The sequence below is a fragment of the Brachycentrus maculatus genome, unplaced genomic scaffold, assembly GCF_059751285.1.
Source record: "Brachycentrus maculatus isolate JH-2025_06_01 unplaced genomic scaffold, ASM5975128v1 h1tg000475l, whole genome shotgun sequence".
NCBI lineage: Eukaryota > Metazoa > Arthropoda > Insecta > Trichoptera > Brachycentridae > Brachycentrus > Brachycentrus maculatus.
This window is the reverse complement of record NW_028281222.1, coordinates 2911749-2924753: the sequence shown is the minus strand read 5'-3', so window position 1 is coordinate 2924753 and position 13005 is coordinate 2911749. Positions and strand designations below refer to the sequence as shown.

The following is a 13005-nucleotide window of genomic DNA, read 5'->3' as shown; positions in this document are numbered from 1 at the left end:
AACCAATTAACCATCGCGTTGCTTCCCGCAGGGGAAGGCAGAGAGAAGAGAACCCAACACCACTCTAAAATCCAATTACAGTGGAACCTCTCATAATCCTCTCTCGATCGAGAACCTGTTATAACGAGCATTTCTTAAAACGAGTAATTCGCATAGCGAGCTACAGGAAAATAGCAAGTCCCTTTTTATTTATTTATTTAAATTTTTAATTAACGTTTTACTTTGTAAATACCACTATTTCTTAAAATCTACTGTGACACGTGTTTCGATGCATTCCGCATCATTTTTAAACACCGTATATGCTATATATATATATATATATATATATATATATATATATATATATATATATATATATATATATATATATATATATATATATATATAAATATATATATATATATATATATATATATATATATATATATATATATATATATATATTTATATATATGTATATATATATATATATATATATATATATATATTTATATATATATATATATATATATATATATATATATATATATATATATATATATATATATATATATATATATATATATATATATATATAAATATATATATATATATATATATATATATATATATATATATATATATATATATATATATATATATATATATATATATATAAATATATAAATATATATATATATATATATATATATATATATATATATATATATATATATATATATATATATATATATATATATATATATATATATATATATATGTATATATAAATATATATATATATATATATATAAATATATATATATATATATATATATATATATATATATATATATATATATATATATATATATATATATATATATATATATATATATATATATATATATATATATATATAACGAGTAATTCGCATAGCGAGCTACAGGGAAATGGCAAGTCCCTTTTTATTTATTTATTTAAATTTTTAACTAACGTTTTACTTAGTAAATACCACTATTTCATAAAATCTACTGTGACACGTGTTTCGATGCATTCAGTATCAGTTTCAAACACCGTATATGCTATATATATATATATATATATATATATATATATATATATATATATATATATATATATATATATATATATATATATATATATATATATATATATATATATATATATATATATATATATATATATATATATATATATATATATATATATATATATAAATATATATATATATATAAATATATATATATATATATATATATATATATATATATATATATATATATATATATATATATATATATATATATATATTGGGTTGATGCAAAAGTAATGACCGTTTTTTATGATCCCAGGTAAAAAAAATTTTTTTCATAAATTATGAATAGTATCTTCTTTTTTTATGATTCCATTGTATAAAGGATGCTTTCCCTCTACTTTCTATTCAGTTTTGGCCTGGCCAGAGTTCAGTAATAACCCCTTGTATTTTTTCAAAATGTCGTTCGATAAAGTGCATTTACGTCATTGTTTACTTTATGAATTCCGTAAAAACAATACCGCGAGTGTGGCAACCAAAAACATTTGTGAAGTGTACGGAGCAGGTGTCATCAAAGTTCGACTGGTACGAAGATGGTTTTCAAAATTCCGATCTGGAGATTTTTCACTCATTGATAAACCACGTACCGGGCGGCCATTGAAGTCTGATGAAGACGAATTAAAAGTCATAATTGACACCAATCCACGTCTAACCATCAGAGAGATTGTGTCAATGATGGGAGTCAACCAAACAATCGCATTAAGACATTTGAAGCGTATGGAAATGGTTTCGCGGTACGACGTTTGGATACCTCATCAATTGTCGGCTGCCAATTTATTGGATCGTGTTTCAACGCGCGTTGCTTTGAGTGCGAGACAAAAACATGAACCTTTTTTGCATCGTTTGGTGACGGGAGATGAAAAATGGGTCGTGTACAACAACGTGACAAGAAAAAGACATTGGACTATACCTGGACAAGCCCCATTAACAACTTCGAAGGCCGAAATCCATAAAAAAAAGTTATACTTTGTGTTTGGTGGGATAATAAGGGTATTGTGTAATTTGAACTCTTGGAACACGATAAGACAAGTACAGCAGAACGATATTGTCAGCATTTATCCAAATTGAACATGGTCCTTCAAAAGGATAGACCAGAATTGGTAAACAGAAAAGGGGCAGTGTTTCATCACGACAACGCGCGACCACATGTGGCTATGATGACCCAACACAAGCTAAATGAGTTCAATTGGGATGTTATCAAGCATCCACTGTATTCTCCAGATCTTGCTCTTTCTGAATTTTATTTATTCCGATCACTGCAAAAAAAATTAAATGATGAAAAAAATTACTCAATAGAGCAGGTAAAAACATCTCTTACTTCATTTTTCGCATCAAAATCCACGGAATTTTATACTACTGGTATTAATAAGTTGATAGAAAGATGGGAGAAGGTTATAAGAACTGATGGAAATTATATAATTTATTAAATAAATAATACACAAGAAAAAAAAATATTAAAAAAATATATGTAAAAAACGGTCAAAACTTTTGCATCAACCCAATATATATATATATATATATATATATATATATATATATATATATATATATATATATATATATATATATATATATATATATATATATATATATATATATATATATATATATATATATATATATATATATATATATATATATATATATATATATATATATATATATATATATATATATATATATATATAACGAGTAATTCGCATAGCGAGCTACAGGGAAATGGCAAGTTCCTTTTTATTTATTTATTTAAATTTTTAACTAACGTTTTACTTAGTAAATACCACTATTTCATAAAATCTACTGTGACACGTTTGTGTGAATGTTTCGATGCATTCAGTATCAGTTTCAAACACCGTATATGCTATATATATATATATATATATATATATATATATATATATATATATATATATATATATATATATATATATATATATATATATATATATATATATATATATATATATATATATATATATATATATATATATATATATATATATATATATATATATATATATATGTATATATATATGATGCGGAATGCATCGAAACACGCGTCATAGTAGATTTTAAGAAATAGTGGTATTTACTGAGTAAAACATTAATTAAAAATGGATAGATTTTACCACAAAGTGACTGCCGAATCAATTAATGAAATTATTTATTTAAACTAACTAACTAACTAACTAACCATCACGCCGCTTTCCGCAGGGGTAGGCAGATTGAATAGAATGCCACACCACTCTGTCTTTGCAAACATTCCTCGCCTCTTCCACGTTCATGCATCTCCTCATACTCACCCGCCGATTGCTTCGACTTCTAACCTGACCGCTTTCAAGTATTTGGCATACCTGATCGTGCCAAGTTTTTCTCGGTCTTCCTCTGCTCCTTTTTCCAATTACATTCGCCTCATAAATTTGTTTTACTGTTCTTTCCTCATTCATTCGTTCTACATATCCAAACCATCTCAACACACCTTTCTTAATTTTATCGATAATGCTTATCTCAGCTTTGCATTCCTTCCTTATTACACTATTTGCACATCTATCGTACATCGTTTTGTCGAACATTCTTCTGAGAGATCGCATTTCCACTGCATTCAGTCTACTTTCATCCTTCTTTTGCCTTATTTAAACTTCATGTACAGAAAAGGAATATGTACATTGGAGGGCTCATTGCTAAAAAGCCATATTTTCCAACCAACCAAAAAAAAACTAGTGATATTGATCAAAACGTTTGATACTATATATAGCTGTTTGCAATCAGAGGGTAGATAGTACTTGAATATTTAAACAAACAAATTTCTAATTGGCATTAAAAAAAAACATAAATTACAAAAGATGATAATAAGGAGGGCAAAGGAAAAATTCAATTCAATTCAATTCAATTTATTTAGAGATAATATACACATTACAAACTAAAATTTAAATTGTATACATTAACAAAAATAGAAAATAAGCAAGAATACTATTGCCAAAGGTGTAGAAGAATTCAACTTCGGAAAACTCCTTCAGACACATGGAATAGATCAAGATCAAATGAGATATTGTTCAACATAGCGGTAGCTCTTCCTACAGGCATAACCATCGGCAGGTTGGTCCTGTGTAAAGGAATGTGAAACAATCTATGTCGACGCTGTCTTAGGTAACTATCGGGAACATACAGACCAATGTTCCGGATAATTTCAGCATTATCGATCATACTGCGCAACAATCGATAAAAATGCGTAATCAAATACACATTCCTTCTAGTCTCTGAACTATTGTAGCCAAGCATACCCTGGAGAAACTGGGTCGGGTAGATCCAAGGATAATAGCCGTACTCTCTCATGTAGAGATACCTCAGAAACTTCTTTTGGACTTTCTCTACCATAAGAGAGTACTTTAGCTCGTGTGGCCCCTAAATCAGCGAGCCACTCTCGAGTCTACTTCGCACCAAGGAGTTATAAAGAGTTCTAACAAGGGAGTTTAGGGAAGGAGGTGGAGGGAAAAACTAAGGGGGAAGGTTTGATGGACAGTTAGGATTGTCTTTTACATGACATTCTCTCGTGGCTTATTATTAGAAAAAGGTATCAAATTGTGGTAGAGTGAGTTCGAACCAAGAAACTATGACTCAAGAGTCCGCGACACTAACCACGGTACCACAACCGGACACTACACTTGTCTGACAACCACACTACTCAAATTCTTGGAACTTCTATATATGTTTTATATTATCCACTGACACTTCGTGATGGAATTGCATTTTTTATTTATTATTAGATTAAAACCAATATTTTTAGCTTTTCCACTTTTTTATTTGACCAGCGACCGGGTTTCGTCGTTACCGACATCATCCAGTCTGATGATGTCGGTAACGACGAAACCCGGTCGCTGGTCAAATAAAAAAGTGGAAAAGCTAAAAATATTGGTTTTAATCTAATAATAAATTCTATATATGTTGTTCAATTTCGAAACATAGTGCTTGAACCACTAGTTTTTCAATAGAGACATCTATTGGTGAGATGAAATAATACGAATAACTCCTATAATTGTAGATAATCAAAATTTGTGAACCAGTTGGACACACTCAAAATGTTGTGAATCATTTTTATCAAATATGAATCAACAAACTATATTTACTTGACAAACATTTAAAATGATTTCTAACGCAATCAAATTTGCTAAGCTTAGTCAATAAACTTCGTAAATATACACAAAACATGTGTTTTGTAGCAAAATATATTTATAAATGTTTCAATAACACGAACTTTTCCATTGCGTGATAAATAGTGAATCAGGAAATCAGCAAACATTTACACTAAGACCTCACTTTGCGTCGTGGACGCGTCCCAAAAGATCGCGACGCAAATCGAAACAACGTAAAGTGAATGGACCTTTGTCAGACGGGAGGAATATCTTATTTAACATACTCAACATATAAAGGATTGTATAAGACTCGTTCAGTGTTTATAACAGCCGAAATAATAATTTCATTAATCATTTTATTTTCGAAAATTCACCCTCGAAAAAACTTCATTTTCGTAAGTTGGCAATAAATGACGAAACATTAATGCAGTTAGTCATTTTTAACTAGTTAATATATTATACTTCCAAGATTAAAATCCTTTGGGATTTTTTTCTTTATTTTCGTAAGTTGGCAATGAACGAGGAAACATTAATGCAGTTAGTCATTTTTAACTAGTTAATATATTATACTTCCAAGTTTACAATCCTTTGGATTTTTTTATTTATTTTCGTAAGTTGGCAATGAATGAGGAAACATTAATGCAGTTAGTCATTTTTAACAAGTTAATATTTTATACTTCCAAGTTTAAAATCCTTGGGGATTTTTTCAGGGCAATATGAAGCTAGTAAAATAGTAAATAGTCAATGATAACGTTTTTATAAAAAAAATGCACTTGATCACTTTCTCCTGTATGACTACGATATATATGCAGAGCACAGGCGATCAAAATTTTTAGTAATTGTTGATAAGGCTGATCTCTTCGTTGATCATCTACAGGCGTTCTTTTATTTTTTTAAATAGCAGTTAGAGTTGAAAATCGTGGCAAATGGTAAAATAAAAATGCAAAAGCACGCTTTGAACAATGGATTCTTTATCCTACGGGCGCTTGTCCACGATCCGGAATTTGACCGTCCGGCAGTCCCGTTTTGAAAAATGAATTTGTTCAAAAAATCTGGATTGTCTCCAATTACAGGGGTTATTTTTCACATTATTTTTCTACATCTCAAAATAGATTTGTATTTATATTCAAAATTTTCTTTTTTATGTACCAATGAACGTAAATACTAAAAATAAACAAGACTGTCATAAAGTGCTTTCTTTAGCATACGACAATATTTGTCCATTTTTTATTAACTCAGTTGCCGAATGATGAACAAATAATGGAAAAATGAGTTATATTTTTTGAAAATTGACGTTTTTCCATCTAAAAATTAAATTATAATTTTTACTTAAAAGAATTGTAAAACTGTGAATTTTAATGATTATATTAAGTGAAATATTAATGGACCATTTATATAGCGCCGTTTTTTTTGACGGGCTGATGACCGTCATAGGCTGGTTTAAGTGATCACTTTACACACGTGTAACATTCACTAATTCTACCCATTATTGACAACCACACTACTCAAATTCTTGGAAGCTATGGAGCTTCCAAGAATATTATTATTTATAGAAATATGAAACATTGTTCTTGAATCACTAGAACTTCACTAGAGACATCTATTGGTAAGATGAAAAGAAGCTTTTTATTGAGCAGAAACTCTTTTATTCTTTTTCATCTTTGATGAGATGTCAAAAAAATAATATGAATGTAACTCGTGTAATTGGAGATAATCCAGATTTTGTGACCAAGTATTTGGACACACTCAAAATGTTGTAAATAATTGTTTAATACCAAACCTACGATATGAGATATAACTATATATAAACAGTTGGACAGTTGGAGAAACACTGTCTTACGGATTATATAAAGTATGGCCAGCCTGATGTTATTTACTTTCCGCTTGAACTTCAATACCAAGATTTTAAAATCTGACACCATGAAGACCTTTGCAATCTGTAAGTGTATTTTTTTAAATTATTATTTATTTAAAAATTAGAATCCTAAAATATGAAAATTTTAAGAAGTGGCACCCAGAAAACTGATCTAAGGGGTAGATTTTCGGGAAATTCATAAAAGTGAAAATATCTCAAAAAATAAGGCAATTTCATTGAGGTCATATTTTCATTTTATAGTATGTTATAAGCTGGCCTAACACCTTAAATGGAATACCTTGGATTATATTCATAAATTGACATGTCGAGCCCCCCTGACTTTGAATATTACTTGTGAGAATGTGTCTATATATCTACACGGTGTCCCATATTCAGTATATTATATTATAAAATGGAAATATCTCGAAAACTAAGGCACTTTTACTGAGGTCATATCGTAGTCGTACAGGAGAAAGTGACCAACTACCAAAACGTAAAATGTTCAGGAGGGCCATTTAAGTCACTTTTGCTCGGCAAGAAAATAAACATCAATGCAGTTAGTCATTTTTACCATGTCAATATATTATACTTCCAAGTTTATAATCATTTGAGATTTTTGCAGGGCAATATTAAGTTTAATGTTTATATATATATATATATATATATATATATATATATATATATATATATATATATATATATATATATATATATATATATATATATATATATATATATATATATATATATATATATATATATATATATATATATATATATATATATATATATATATATATATATATATATATATATATATATATATATATATATATATATATATATATATATATATATATATATATATATATATATATATATATATATATATATATATATATATATATATATATATATATATATATATATATATATATATATATATATATATATATATATATATATATATATATATATATATATATATATATATATATATATATATATATATATATATATATATATATATATATATATATATATATATATATATAAATATATATTTTTTGTTTTTATTTATTTTTATTTTTTTCCAATATTCAGTACAATACCTTATTTTATCATTTCAACGAATTATATAAATATTGACTGTAATTACGTAAACGCAAACATTGTTTCGTCTTATTGATTTTGAAAATAAAAAAAAATCCCGCAACGCCGAGCGATGTTCCACCACTTTACATGGAATAAAAAACCTTGTATACATGTATATAATATATGTAAGCACTGCTGACGATTTGTCGGCAGTTCTCATCTGGACGTGGAAGACCTTTCTTGGGAGGATCCAAGGGAGCTGGCAGAGGCTTGGAAACAGTTATTAGACTTCTCATATACTCCATACAAGGATATGGTTTAATTGAGTTAGTTGCTTGAATTTGTCAAAAGCTGTTACTCAGTTCTATTCAAACAAATTCTGCAAAATAATGAGATTCCAACCTGTCTTAAAAGAAAAGTGTACGAATCCTGCATACTGCCAGTGAACACATATGCACTAGTGACTATGGCTCTGACAAAGAGAAATGCAGAGAAGCTCAAGTGAACACCGCGATCCGTGGAAAGATCCATGCTCGGTTTAAGTCTGATGGATAAAATAAAAAAATGAAGAAACCAGGAAAATAATCAAAGAAGAGAATATCATGGATCGCGTGGCAAAACTCAAATGGCAGGATATATTGCAAGACAGGACCCCACAAGATGGACGCCGAGAATTCTACAATGGAGACCTTGGGAGAACAAAAAAGGTGTTGGAAGACCCCAAAGAGATGGTCCGACGACAAAGTCGCTGTGGGGGGTAGAAACTGGCTGCGAACAGCAACCTACTGAAGGCAATGGAAGAAGCCTATATCCAGCAGTGGAGGACTTCTGTCCTCCCTAGGCAGAGGCCTACCCCCGCGGAGAAGCGGTGTGATGGTTAGTTAGTTAGTTAGTTTTTACTTATACATTACATATACGGAGAAAAAAAAATGTCATGCACCGTTCACCCCCCACCCATAACATAACTATGTTATTGGTGGAGAGTAAACAGAGTGTGACAACTTTCTACTCCAGTAGTGGAGGACAGAGTGCTCATGAAGAAGAACAAGAAGAAAAGTCAGCAAAACTTCAAATATTTGGCAGTCAAACATTTCAATAAACTCCCTAAAAAAAAATAAAAAATAGATGATATAAAAATACTTAAGAAAAAAATTAAAGCTCTATACATTTAAATCTTGAAAAAATATATAAACAAAAACTTTTATATCTTTTATTATATAACATTAAACCACGAGTGTAAGTCCCTCTCCAAGCACAAGAGCACAGTCTTTTTTATGGAGAGAATGATGGAATCGAAATATAAAAGTTCTCCATATGTATAAATGATTCAAATGTATTATGTTATAAATAAAAATGTAAATATATTAAATAAATAAAATAAAAAAATTTAAAAAAAGTTAGTTGTTACCATGGGTTGCTGTGTCCACTCGCTTTTGAATTTATGTATTTTTTAGGTTTCCTTTTCTTGACTGTGGTCGCTGTGGTGACGTCAACGAAGACCCTTGAAGAGATATGCAACGAAAGATATGTAGATTGCGGTTTCGGAGGACGAAACTACATCTGCGCCATCAACTACTATGACGAAACACGCACCTTCGACAACTCTTGCTTCTTGAGCCTTTACAACTGTCTCAACCCATACGATCGTAAGGAACACCCTCATTCTCGTACTAGCCTATCATTTTAATAGGGTATTAAACCCATAAGATCGTAAGGAACCCTCATTCTCGTACTAGCCTATCATTTTAATAGGGTATTAAACCCATACGATCATAAGGAACCCTCATTCTCGTACTAACCTATCATTTTAATAGGGTATTAAACCCATACGATCATAAGGAACCCTTATTCTCGTACTAACCTATCATTTTAATAGGGTATTAAACCCATACGATCATAAGGAACCCTCATTCTCGTACTAACCTATCATTTTAATAGGGTATTAAACCCATACGATCATAAGGAACCCTCATTCTCGTACTAACCTATCATTTTAATAGGGTATTAAACCCATACGATCATAAGGAACCCTCATTCTCGTACTAACCTATCATTTTAATAGGGTATTAAACCCATACGATCATAAGGAACCCTCATTCTCGTACTAACCTATCATTTTAATAGGGTACTATCACTCGGGAGGAATATCTATTTTGCATACTCATTTTCAATTAAATGTTTTGCTTAGTAAATACCACTATTTCTTAAAATCTACTGTGACACGTGTTTCGATACATTCTGCATCATTTTCAAACACCGTATGCAAAATGCATCGAAACACATGTCACAGTAGATTTTTTTATTTTTTTTATTGGAAAACCATCAGAATATTTCACAAAAATAACATAATATAATAAAATACAAAAAAATAACAATTCCAACTATGGGTTTCCACCCAAGTAATCTAAAAATAAAAAAAGGTAAAATGAACTGTCATAAAAGTAAAACTATATAGAAAATTTCTATATCAACTAGTCAAATAGATATCAACAATATTTCTTTGAAACTTATTAAAAGAAACATTATTGATGGCTATTTCATTAACCATTTCATTGCACATTTCGCAGGCTCGATTTGAAAATGAATTTTGATAGGACTTGGTCTGCATTTTAAGAAATAGTGGTATTTAGTAATCAAAACTTTATTTTTTGACATCTCATCAAAGATGAAGAAGAATATGGAAGTCTGGGCATTTACGGGGCTGACGACCGTCATCCGTTTAAGAGATCACTTTACACACGTGTAACATTCACCAATTCTACCCATTATTGACAACCACACTACTCAAATTCTCGGAAGTTCTACATATATGTATGAATCAATTTAGAAAGCTTGTTCTTGAATCACTAGAACTTCACTAGAGACATCTATTGGTGAGATGTAAAGAAGCTATTTATTAAGCAGAAACTCTTATATTAGTATGTGAGGTCCGAATCCTGGACTATAATCACACACATGAGAAACGCCAGAAAATAACATTTTCATTTTTATTATTTAAGCTTATAATTTGACCAGATAATTTATTTACAACATTTTGAGTGTGTCCAAATACTTGTTCACAGATTTTGTAAACAAGTATTTGGACACACTCAAAATGTTGTAATCAAAACTTTAATCCAAAATGGATAGATATTCCCACAAAGTGACTGCCGAATCAATTAAAGAATTTAACATACTCAACCTTTAAAGGATTGTGTAAGACTTGTTTTGTGTTTATAACAGCCGATATAATCAATATTTTCATTCATCATTTCCTTTGCAAAATTGGCCTTCGTAAAAACGTTGTTTTCGTAAGCTATAAATAACAACTACTAATATTACAGCTCTATAAAGCAGATACATAAAGGGATACGCCCCATAACACACCCGATGACGTAAAATTTGATGATGTTTAGCGGTTTCCGTTTTACATTTTATTAAACTATTTAAAGTTTAAACCTTCATATCTCCCTTAGTTCCATACAGATTTAAATAAGAATGTTACCGATTATAATTAAACCATATCCGCTCCCTAAGTGGAGCATATGGAGTCCACAAACTGTCTCCAGGCTTTTCTGTCGGCTGCCAGCTCCCTTGCATCCTCCCAAGTCAGATCCGCGTCCCGAAGTTCTGACGAGAACTGCCGACGAATTGTCAGCAGTGGTCGTCCTGGGCGGCGCGAACCTGATGCCTTGTAAAAGAGGCAAACTTGATTAAGGCTCTCAGGAGGCATGCGGAGTGCATGGCCAAGCCAACTGAATCGCCTTTTCTTGACGACAGTTGTGACCAAGATTTGCTGCGTCCTATGCCTTATCTCTTCATTCCTCACAAAGTCAAACCACCGCACGCCTAAGATTCTCCGCAAACACCTATTCTCAAAGCTTAGTACACGGCTGCTCTGGGCCCTTGTAAGGTGCCATGTTTCACAGCCGAGGTGCCATGCTTCACCGAGTATAAATCCTGTTACCGATAGTCTTGTAATTTTTTCTATTAATTTATTAGCCACTAACAACATATCATGAGAATGTTCCATTGATTTTTGTAGTCCTGACTATACCGTGAGTGAAAAAAAATTATTTTTAATGATAGTAATCTTTATTGAATCCTTACATTTTTTTCTGTTATGCGGAAAATATGATATCCGTCAAGTGGCTGCCAGTGTCGATACACATTTGTGCCCGTTTTATCTTTTGTTTCTTTTTCAGAATTCTATCCCATCTACCGGGGCCAGTGTGAAGATTATGATTATTAGGAATAAATGATTCAGAAAATTATGAATAATTTATTCCACTTCGTGGTTTGTTTGTCCTGTCAGTAAAATGTTTGAATAATAAACCCGTTCATTGCAAAAAAGTGTTTTATTTGACATATTTTTTAAAAATCATATATATATATATATATATATATATATATATATATATATATATATATATATATATATATATATATATATATATACATTCCCTCTTCCTCCTTCCCTAAACTCCCTATTTCCATTGCCTTCCTTATTATCATCATCAATCTGTTATTTTAATACTTAAACCAGCCTACGGTCACCAGCCCCGTAAATGCCCAGACTTCCATATTCTTCTTCATCTTTGATGAGATGTCAAAAAATAATATGAAAATAACTCCTCTAATTGGAGATACTCCAAATTTTGTGAACAAGTATTTGGACACACTCAAAATGTTGTAAAGTATTTCACAGTTCATTCATTTTGGATCCCTAACTTGGTTCTATTTGTACACAAATAAAAATGTAAAAAGAAAAAAAATAACGTAGGGCAAAATGTGAAATATGAAATAATAAACGGGTATAGTAAATAAAAATAATAATTATAATAAAACCC

The 13005-nt window shown here is 29.9% G+C and overlaps 1 long non-coding RNA gene across 1 annotated transcript; it reads left to right on the top strand.

The window, feature by feature from the left end:
• The first annotated feature begins 7101 nt into the window (after nt 1–7101).
• On the top strand, nt 7102–12508 carry LOC148302188 (uncharacterized). The gene is made up of 3 exons (XR_015838701.1): nt 7102–7165; nt 9631–9822; nt 12361–12508. It is a non-coding gene; the product is annotated as an uncharacterized LOC148302188 (long non-coding RNA).
• Nucleotides 12509–13005: the final 497 nt, after the last annotated feature.